Source organism: Theropithecus gelada, chromosome X (assembly GCF_003255815.1).
Source record: "Theropithecus gelada isolate Dixy chromosome X, Tgel_1.0, whole genome shotgun sequence".
Taxonomy (NCBI): Eukaryota; Metazoa; Chordata; class Mammalia; order Primates; family Cercopithecidae; genus Theropithecus; species Theropithecus gelada.
The window spans coordinates 117,784,660-117,796,625 of record NC_037689.1 but is presented as its reverse complement, the minus strand read 5'-3'; positions in this window follow the sequence as shown (position 1 = coordinate 117,796,625).

Below are 11,966 nucleotides of genomic sequence, written 5' to 3'. Positions count from 1 at the left end.
GTGGTCCCAGCTACCCAGGGGGCTGAGATGGGAGGATTACCTGAGCCCAAGAGATTGAGTCTGTAGTGGGCCATGATAACACCACTGCACTCCAGCCTGGGTGACAGAGTGAGACCCTGTCTCAATAAATAAATACATAGTAATATGTGCTATCAAGATAATATAAGTTTATATGTGAGACAGGGATTCTACAGGGAGCTGAGATTGTCCCCTGTATAAAAGGTGTTTAGGGAAGGTCTCTTTGAGATGACATTTGAGCTGAGATCTAGAATTCCAATAACAAAAGTCTTGTGTAGAAAAAGCTTCAAATCTCCAAGGAATAGAAAAGATCTTGGCCTGGTGCGGCTGGGATTACACCTGTAATCCCAGCACTTTAGGAGGCCGAGGCAGGCGGATCTCTTGAGCTCAGGAATTCAGGGCCAGCCTGGACAACATGGAGAAAAGCCATCTCTACTAAAAAATACAAAAAAAAAATTTAGCTGGGCGTGGTGGTGCACACCTGTGGTCTCAGCTGCTTGGGAGCCTGGGGTGGGAGGAGGATGGCTTGAGCCCAGGGAGGCGGGGTTGCAGCGAGCTGAGAACATGCCACTGCACTCCAGCCTGGGTGACAGAGTGGGACGGTGTTTCAAAAAAAAGGAAAAAGAAGAAGAAGAAAGAAGGAAAGGGAGGAAGGGAGGAAGGGAGGAAGGGAGGGAGGGAGGGAGGAAGGAAGGAAGGAAGGAAGGATGGATGGATGGAAGGAAGGAAGGAAGGAAGGAAGGGAGGGAGGGAGGGAGGGAGGGAGGAGGGAGGGAAGGAAGGGGAAAAGAAAGAAGAAAGAAGGAAGGAAGGAAGGAAGGAACGAAGGAAGGAAGGAAGGAAAGAAGAAAGAAAGAAAGAAAGAAGAAAGAGAAAGAAAAAGAAAGAAAGAAAGAAAGAAAGAAGAAAGAAAGAAAGAAAGAAAGAAGAAAGAAAGAAAGAAAGAAGGAAAGAAAGAGAGAGAGAGAAAGAAAGATCTTAGTGTGACCAGAGCATGATAAGTTTGGAAGAAAGTGGAATGAGATGATGTTGAGAACATACATAAACAAAGATATTATCTTGCATGGCCTCAGAAGCAATAGTAAGAAGATTGAATTTTATTCTAGGTGTGAGTAGGTGACATTGTAGTGTTTTTTTGGTTGTTGTTCTGTTTTTTTATTTTTATTTTTATTTTTTTTAGTGATAGTGTCATCAGATCTTAAACGTTTTACTCTGAATGTGGCGTGGAATAGAGATTATATAGAGATTAAGAATATAAATAGGGATAATAGTGTGGAAGTTGTTGCAACTGACAAAGCAAGTAATGATCAAGATTTGGTTTAGTCTAAAGTGTTGTTATTGGAGACGAACACCAACTCCAGTAATATGTGGAATGGGGTTCATCTGGGGAGAGGCTGAGAATATATTTTGAAAGTAAACTTGACAGGCATTATAGATTGTTTGGCTGGGGGGGGTGTAAAGATTGCGAGAAAGAAAGGAGATAAGGGTGACCTACAGTTTTTAAGTTTGAGCCAAGTGGCTGAATAGTGGTACCATTTCTGAGATGGAGAAGATTGGGAAAAGAAAGGAAAAAGCAAGAGTACTGTTTATATATATTTTTTAGTTTTAAATTTTCTTTTATTTCTATTTTTATTTTTTTGAGACAGGGTCTCACTATGTTGCCCAGGCTGGTCTCAAACTCCGTGGCTTAAGCAGTCCTCCTACCTCAGTCTTCCAAAGTGCTGATATTATGGGCATAAGCCACCGTGCCCAGCCCAGGAGTACTGTTTCAGAGATTTGGTTTGTGATGTCTCTTAGCAACCAGGATAGAGATATCAAGCAGGCCTTCTGGGATTCAAAGGTCTGGAGCACAGGGAAGAAATTGTGTTGGAAATATAAATTTGGAAATCTATTGATGGTATTTAACAACCATGGACCTGAATGAGACCCCCGAGGGAGAAGAGAGTCATATAGAGATGAGTAGAAAACAGTGGACTGAGTCCTGGGGCACTCCAAATGTTAGAATCATAGTTACAGTCAGTCATTGAAAGTGCAAAGATGATTCCATGTTAATTTGGATTTAACCTTTAAATTCAGATAATTATGGTGATGTATGTTATTTCAGCCAATGAAAAATATGAAAAACTCCCCAGATAATTTTGTGTATCTATAATCACACCCAGTGAGAAAAATATATTATCAAAAAGAATGCTATTGCCCTATCTTATTTATAAGTATAGTTGCAAAGAGATGGCACTGACATGTCTACGTTATTTTTGTTTAATATCCAAGAGCAATTCCTTGTGAGATTCTTGCATTATACATGAAGTAGTACAACTTTTGAAGGTATATTATGATAAGTTAAAGATGTACATTATAAGTTAAAGATGTATATTCCATACCATAGAAAAAGAGGGACAACTTCCAGGCTCATTTTGTGAAGCCAACACAATTTTAACAGTCAATCAGGAAAAATAGTGTATAAAATAATACTGTACAAATTATACTGACACATCTGCAAAAATTCTACATAAAATATCTATAAAGTTACTGTATCAACATTCCTGTGGCAGATATTGTTGGTTAATAACCAACAACAAAGTCCACTCTTTTGCTAACACAGCCTACACATTGCTCAGTGAGTGGCAAGCCCTGGGTAGCACCTCATGATTGGTTTCAGGCAATGTTATTCTTTGTCAGTGACCGGTTTAGGGGTAGACATGTAACCCTGTGATGGTCAATAAGATATATCAGGAAATTTTCTGGGTGGGTTTCAGGGAAATATTTTTCTTTGCGATTAGATAGAGGACCAATAAAGTGAAATCCATTCACCATGAGTCCCAATCCTTTATGTTTGTGATGCAAGTATATAAGGGCATGTTGTTTGGAGCTGTAGGAGTTACCTTGAGACCATGAGGACAGACATGACAGACATATGTTGTGACCATCATGCAGTCTTGACCTCTGAACCGTCAGCCAAATTTGGTTCAGAGGTCAAGACTGATGGTACCACACATGCACTAAGAGAGTACAAAAATGTTTGTTACTTACCTAATGCAGCTTTCTGGAGAAAGCAGGTAAGCCTCCCAAGTTGATTCAAAAATTGCTTGAGAGAACAAAGAAAGGAGACTGGCTTAGAATTTTAATTATGGTTAGGGATGGGACTCAGGTAAAGGTTTCTGTGTGTGGGCAGGGGCTTGTATGGTTTGAAACACCTGCTGGCACTAAAGGAGGGAGCACTAAAGCTTTCTTATCAACTTGCCCAGATGTAAGGCATAAGGGGAGAGTGAAGGGTGAGGCCTAAAAGCTGTTAGCAGTCGAACATCAAAAAATGGAGTCAGGCTCTTCATTATAATTTACCCCTGATGTTTGAGTGATGACAAAAATATAACATGCTTCATTTAATTGAATTTGAACTTGTTTAAATAAGCCATTGTGGGACTCTATGAAGCCTGAAGCCCGTAACCTATAAGGAAGGTGAAATTTTCATTGAATGCCTTGTTTCAGAGCCCAGTGTTGTGTATTCTGAGAAGTGAAATAAGTGCCTTGGTAACTATCAGTAATGTCTGGAACTACAAAGAGGGTAAGGATTGTCCTGATGAAGTTTTGTATTGCTTCAGTATATGTACAGGTATGTGCTACCTGATTTATATTTCGGATATCTATGAGGCAGTAGATTACCACAGTTCTTTACCTCAAAGAGGGAATCCTTGGATAAGAAATTTTTATTACTGTCATTGGCTAGACCAAATAGCGAGACCATTGACAATGGCCTGAAAGTGTGTAAAATGGTGCAGATGGGGCTGATTTTTGGCCATAGAAAACAGCACTAAGATGCCTGACTGAAGTTTGCCAATTGTATTAGCCTTGAGTCTCATCTTTTATCAGGGATGTCCTGCTAAAGGGATGAAAAACAGTAGCTTCAGTTAATACCAATCACATGTAATGTTAACAATGTCATCTGTAAAGTATACAAACTCCCATTGCCATTGATTTAGTTGATCCTAGAGGGCGCCTCAGGTGGCTAAGAGGTCTTGTAGAAGGTTGACCTCCTCTACCACCATGACAGCTGGCAAGGAACTGAGTACAAGGGAGGCCACGCTCTCCTGAAGGTGGGATATGCCACCAGGTTTAGGTTTGGTTCCATCCAGGAATAAGGAGTACTTGGTGGCCATCGCAAGCTTCTGGGGTGCTGCTTCCATGACTCAATACATAGTGGACATCTAGGTATGGAGGGCCATGGGCTCAAGGCATGCGGGCCCTCTATTTCTGGAAAAGTCCAGTATGCAGCTAGCAATTGCCTACAGCACAGGGCTGAGGAGGGCAGTTTTTTTGGCCCATAGGTAACATATGGACAGTATGGGTGGTCCAGAGACTCCAGGAGGCACAAAAGGAGGTTACTAACACCTATACCATGAAAAGAATCTGATGGAGGAGCATTAACAGGAGGGGCTGTTGTATTGCAATTTGGACAGAATCTAGAGCCTTTTGTCGGAGGCGTGTCCATTCAAGGTGGGTTGATTTGCAAATAACCACATAGATGGGCTTAAGTAAAATTCGTAAGGGAGGAATATGTTGCCTTCTGAACTCAAAAAACCTAAAAGATGTTAGGCTTGTGGCTTATTTTAACACTGCAGGGACTGAGAGGGTCTATAGCTATTCCTTGACAGTGTCAGGTACAGAGTAGCCCTTGGTTTGCCAAATAATTTTCAGGAATTTACAGATCTGGTAGAGCCTTGTATTGTGTAAGTCAACGGCCTGTTCATTCTTTTGAACTCCTTTATGAGTAACTGTATGTTCTTAGTGTGTGAAATGAATATCATCAGAAGAGGATATCATGAATATAATGTCATATCTGTGCCCATGAAAAAAGTTGGGTACAGATAAAATTGTATCTGCAAAGATTGTGTGTAATGGCAAGGCTGTTGAAGTACCCCATGGATATATTGTGTCCCTTAGGAGGTGAGCACAAACTGGAGTTGACAGGTTGTTAAAATAAGCATTGAACAGAATATATTAGCCATATCTATTATAGCAAAATATTTGTCAGTTTCTGATTAGATGTAGTCAATAACTTAAATGATTTTGGGTATAGGCCCTTAATGGATGAGGCCACAGCATTGAAGTTGCACTAATCTACTGTGAGGCACCATTCATTTTTTCCAAGTTTAACAGCAGGCTATTGAAGCCCAGTAACTTAAGTAAAAAAAAAAAGAAAGAAAGAAAAAAGAAAAAAAGAAAGAAGAACAAGCTAAATTGGATTGTGATTAGCAGGAGCAGTGGTATCAACCACTACTTTTCTCAATAAGCCTTGTATAATGTGTTTCAATCCTTGAAGACCCTATTTTAGTTTACATTGGACCTTATTAAATACTTTAGTGGGGGTGGGGAGAGATGGAAAAGTCCATGTGGTCCCATTTTAAAGCCAATTTGTAAGTGCCAAAAACTTAGTTTTAATTTATTACCCGCTGGATCAGAGCATCCATGTCCACTATGGGATATTTTAGGGCAATGGGTACAATAATCATGGGGAATTTAGGCAAGGCAATTGTTTTGATAGTTAAAGTGGGGCATAACTGTTTGTCCTCTACTTTTATGTTCAGTAACTCCCTGAACATTATAGGGGTGTGTTGTTCAAATTTAGAAGGATCCCCAGGTATTAGTGTAATTTGAACCCAAGTATTGATTGAAGCCATGAAGGTTTGCCAATTGGTGCGTTTTAGCAGATACTGAAGTTAATTCATAAGCTATGTTGTAGAGGTGCAAAAGAAATTCAGTGCACATTTATCTTTCTGTTTCATAAATTCTTTAAGTAAATTTTGAACTTCTAGTTGGGTCAAATTGTAGACTTCTGTTTCAGTATTATGTTCCCTCCCTTGTATCCAGATTCCTTCCTTCCTTCCATCTTTCTGCCTGTCTTTCTGTCTTTTCTTTGTGTGTGTGTGTGTGTGTGTGTGTGTGTGTGTGTGTGTGTGATTACTGAATACACTTTGGGGAGGTTCTCCCAGCAAAGACACTGGCAGCATTTTGCCCCTGACCTAAAGATCTGTGGAACATTGAAATTGAGAGAGATTATCTGAAATTGGAACTTATGTTTAAAAGGGAAGCAGAGCCTAAGTTTGGAAAATTTGCGGCCTGATGATGTGATAGAACAGAAAAACCCATTTTCTAGGAAGAAATTCAAGCTGACTGCAGAAATTTGCATGAGTAAAGAAGAGCCAAATGTTAACCACCAAGAAAATGAGAAAATGTCTCCAGGGCATGACAGAGATCTTTACAGCAGCCCCTCCTATCACAGCCCTGGAGGCCTAGGAGGGAAAAATTGTTTTGTGGGCCAGGTTCAGGCACCCCCTGGTCTGTGCAGCCTCAGGACATGGTGCCCTGCGTTCCAGTCACTTCAGCTCCAGTAGTGGCTAAAAGGGGCCAAGGTACTGCTTAGGCCGTTGCTTTGGAGGGTGCAAGTCCCTATCCTTGATGGCTTCCACTTCGTGTTGGGCCTACGGGTATACAGAAGTCAAGAATTGAGGTTTGGGAACCTCCACCTAGATTTCAGAGGACCTATGGAAATGCCTGGATGTACAAGCAGAAGTTGGCTGCAGGGGTGGATCCCTCATGGAGAACCTCTGTCAGGGCAACGTGGAAGGAAAATGTGGGGTTGGAGCTGAAAGGAATGAGGCACATCCCCCATATATCTCCCAACTTCCTGAGCCCAGCACAAACACATTCCTCCATATTTCTTTCAAACTTCAGAAAAACATCACCTGGGAGATCTCCGATAAGGAATGCTAAATGTAGAATGTTAACCAATTGTAATGCTGTAACCGAGAGAATTACCTTGTTCCCTATAACTTTACATATCCTGTTTACATCGGGCTATAAAAAGCAAGCACTCGCATTGTTCGAGGCCCTCCTATATGCTGTGGAATGGAGGGACCAAGTTCAAACTTGTAGTAAAGATCCTTGCCGCTTGGCTTTGACTCTGGACTCTGGTGGTCTTCTTTGGGGAACAAACGGTCTGGGCATAACAGAGCCCCCACACAGAGTCCCCACTGGGGCACTACCTAGTGGAGCTGTGAGAAGAGGGCCACCATCCTCCAGACCCCAGAACGGTAGATCCACTGACAGCTTGCACAGTGTGCCTGGAGAAGCCACAGACACTCAACACCAGCCTGTGAAAGCAGCTGGGAGGGAGGCTGTACCCTGCAAAGCCATAGGGGCAGAGCTACCCAAGACCATGGGAACCCACCTCTTGCATCAGCATGCCCCGGATGTGAGACATGGAGTCCAAGGGATCATTTTGGAGCTTTAAGATTTAATGACTTCCCCACTGGATTTCGGACTTGCATGGGGCCTGTACCCTCTTTGTTTTGGCCAATGTCTCCAATTTGGAATGGGAGCATTTATCCAATGCCTGTACCTCCATTGTATCTCTGAAGTAACTAACTTGCTTTTGTTTTTATAGGCTCCTAGGTGGAAAGGACTTGCCTTGTCCCAGATGAGACTTTGGACTTGGACTTTGCAGTTAACGGTGAAATGAGTTAAGACTTTGGGGGACTGTTGGGAAGGCATGATTGGTTTTGAAATGTGAGGACATGAGATTTAGCAGGGGCCAGGGGTGGAATGATAAGGTTAGGGTTTGTGTCCCACCCAAATCTCATCTTGAATTGTAATCCCCATAATCCCCATGTGTCGAGGGAGAGACTTGGAGGGAGGTGATTGGATCACAGGGGCAGTGTCCTTCATGCTGTTCTCATGATAGTGAGTGAGTTCTCATGAGAACTGATGGTTTTATAAGTATCTGACAGTTTCTCTGTCACACACTCGCTCTCTCTCACCTGCTGCCATGTAAGACATGCCTCTTCCCCTTCTGCCATCATTGCAAGTTTCCTGAGGCTTCCCTAGCCATGTGGAACTGTGAGTCAATTAAACCTCTTTTCTTTAAAAATTACCCAGTCTTGGGCGGTTCTTTATAGCAGTGTGAGAACAGACTAATACAGTTGTATAGACTCAATAATTAAAATCTTCAAATAGTAACTGCTCTTCAAATAGCGACAGCTCTTCCTCCACACAACCACCCAATGGACCTGTATACTGCACAAGGTATAATCTTTCCCATGAGCACTCTATAGAATAGTGGCCAATGCTTGGTTGAAACCCATGATCAAACAGTCTTAGGATAAGACTCTTACCCCTAAGCCTAACATCAGTCACAGTTGATGCTGGAATCAAGACAGATGATTTATTCTAAGACACACAGACAGGTCTGGGCCAAGACACACAAGCCAGAGTAACTTTAAGGAGGGCCCCAGTCCCGTGCTCCTGTTTCTAAATGTCAGTTGATTATTGAAACTTCTGACTTAGGTCAGTTACATCTATAACAGAGATTCAGTAGAACTCAGCAAATTCAGCACAAAGCAGCATAACTCACAGTGCAAGCTAGCCAGCAGGCAGTAGCTTGGAGTGCATGTTTATCACCAGGCAGTGGAGTCAGTTAGCAAATCAAAGCAAGAAAAGAAGGATATCAGGTGGTGGTGGTCATTGTCTCAACCTCCTGCTAACAGTACCAATTATTGACAGAAACAGGATGGATTGCCACCAAAAATTTGGTTTTAATGTCAAGACTAATGATGTCATCAACACATCAAGGGATATAAAAGGTTTATTACTTACATAATGAGACTTTCTGGGTCTACCAGAGCAGTCATCACAGGATTATCTGTATGTGGCTTGATAATGCAAGGAAAGGAGACTGGACTGCGATTTCTATGGTGGTGAAGGAGGAGGCTGAAGTGAATATTCCTGTGCATGGGATGGGGCCTGCATAGCTTGAATCTATGACCAGTACAAAAGGAGAGAGACCCAAGGCATTCTTATCACCTTTCCAAGATGTGAGGCACAAGAAGAAGAGGGGGAAATGAGCTTTAAAAGCTATCAGAATTTAAGCTTTGAAAAATGGAATCAGACTCTTGATTACAACATACTTCTGATGACAGTATGGAAAAGTGATAGAACGAGGGTCCTTAGGGTCCTTGATCATGTTATTCAACCTCTAAAATGACCTTTGAACCACCTACTTCAGACTTCTAGGGCTGCTTAATAATTCAATGTCTTTATGGTTGAGGATACTTTTAGCTAGACTGTCTGTTACTTGCAGTCAAAAGAACTCTGGATGGGGCCGGGCGCGGTGGCTCAAGCCTGTAATCCCAGCACTTTGGGAGGCCGAGACGGGCGGATCACGAGGTCAGGAGATCAAGACCATCCTGGCTAACACGGTGAAACCCCGTCTCTACTAAAAAATACAAAACACTAGCCGGGCGCGGTAGCAGGCGCCTGTAGTCCCAGCTACTCGGGAGGCTGAGGCAGGAGAATGGCGTAAACTCGGGCGGCGGAGCTTGCAGTGAGCTGAGATCCGGCCACTGCACTCTAGCTTGGGTGACAGAGCGAGACTCCGTCTCAAAAAAAAAAAAAAAAAAAAAAAAAAAAGAACTCTGGATGATACAATGTTGAAGATATAATCAATTACTACCATGTTGAATATATTCAGGGAATACAAAGACAATATAATAAATTCATCAATGTAATTCATAACAAAAATAAATTAAAGGAGAATATCATAGGGTCATATTAATAACATACTTAAAAAGCTTTCATAAAATCCAGTAACTATCCTTAATAAAAACACAAAGTAAAGAGAAGCAGAAAGCACCTACCTAAAAACTCCTTACTAAAACTAACAACAAATATCAATCAATCTAAAGAGTGAAACAATAATAATGTTTTTTTAAATTTATTTATTTTCTCTCTTTTTTTATTATACTTTAAGTTCCAGGGTACATGTGCACAACGTGCAGGTTTGTTACATATGTATACTTGTGCCATGTTGCTGTGCTGCACCCATTAACTCATCATTTACATTAGGTATATCTCCTAATGCTATCCCTCCCCGCTTCCCCCTCCCCACAATAGACCCCTGTGTGATGCTCCCCTTCCTGTGACCAAGTGATCTCATTGTTCAATTCCCACCTATGAGTGAGAATGTGCGGTATTTGGTTTTCTGTTCTTGCGATAGTTTGCTGAGAATGATGGCTTCCAGCTGCATCCATGTCCCTACGAAGGACACGAACTCATCCTTTTTTATGGCTGCATAGTATTCCATGGTGTATATGTGCCACATTTTCTTAATCCAGTCTGTCACTGATGGACATTTGGGTTGATTCCAAGTCTTTGCTATTGTGAATGGTGCCGCAATAAACATATTTGTGCATGTGTCTTTATAGCAGCATGATTTATAATCCTTTGTGTATATACCCAGTAATGGGATGGCTGGGTCAAATGGTATTTCTAGTTTTAGATCCTTGAGGAATTGCCACACTGTCTTCCACAACGGTTGAACTAGTTTACAGTCCCACCAACAGTGTAAAAATGTTCCTATTTCTCCACATCCTCTCCAGCACCTGTTGTTTCCTGACTTTTTAATGATTGCCATTCTAACTGGTGTGGGATGGTATCTCATTGTGGTTTCAATTTGCATTTCTCTGATGGCGAGTGATGATGAGCATTTTTTCATGTGTCTTTTGTCTGTATAAATGTCTTCTTTTGAGAAATGTCTGTTCCTATCCTTTGCCCACTTTTTGATGGGGTTGTTTGTTTTTTTCTTGTAAATTTGTTTGAGTTCTTTGTAGGTTCTGGATATTAGCCCTTTGTCAGATAAGTAGATTGCAAAAATTTTCTCCCATTCTGTAGGTTGCTTGTTCGCTCTGATGGTAGTTTCTTTTGCTGTGCAGAAGCTCTTTAGTTTAATTAGATCCCATTTGTCAATTTTGGCTTTTGTTGCCATTGCTTTTGGTGTTTTAGACATGAAGTCCTTGCCCATGCCTATGTCCTGAATGGTACTACCTAGGTTTTCTTCTAGGGTTTTTATGGCATTAGGTCTAACATTTAAGTCTCTAATCCATCTTGAATTAATTTTCGTATAAGGAGTAAGGAAAGGATCCAGTTTCAGCTCTCTACTTATGGCTAGCCAATTTTCCCAGCACCATTTATTAAATAGGGAATCCTTTCCCCATTTCTTGTTTTTCTCAGGTTTGTCAAAGATCAGATGGCTGTAGATGTGTGGTATTATTTCTGAGGACTCTGTTCTGTTCCATTGGTCTATATCTCTGTTTTGGTACCAGTACCATGCTGTTTTGGTTACTGTAGCCTTGTAGTATAGTTTGAAGTCAGGTAACGTGATGCCTCCAGCTTTGTTCTTTTGGCTTAGGATTGTCTTGGCAATGCGGGCTCTTTTTTGGTTCCATATGAACTTTAAAGTAGTTTTTTCCAATTCTGTGAAGAAAGTCATTGGTAGCTTAATGGGGATGGCATTGAATCTATAAATTACCTTGGGCAGTATGGCCATTTTCAAGATATTGATTCTTCCTTTCCATGAGCATGGTATGTTCTTCCATTTGTTTGTGTCCTCTTTTATTTCACTGAGCAGTGGTTTATAGTTCTCCTTGAAGAGTTCCTTCACATCCCTTGTAAGTTGGATTCCTAGGTATTTTATTCTCTTTGAAGCAATTGTGAATGGGAGTTCATTCATGATTTGGCTGTTTGTCTGTTATTGGTGTATAAGAATGCTTGTGATTTTTGCACATTGATTTTGTATCCTGAGACTTTGCTGAAGTTGCTTATCAGCTTAAGGAGATTTTGGGCTGAGACAATAGGGTTTTCTAAATATACAATCATGTCATCTGCAAACAGGGACAATTTAACTTCTTCTCTTCCTAATTGAATTCCCTTTATTTCTTTCTCTTGCCTGATTGCCTTAGCCAGAACTTCCAACACTATGTTGAATAGGAGTGGTGAGAGAGGGCATCCCTGTCTTGTGCCAGTTTTCAAAGGGAATGCTTCCAGTTTTTGCCCATTCAGTATGATATTGGCTGTGGGTTTGTCATAAATAGCTCTTATGATTTTGAGATACATTCCAT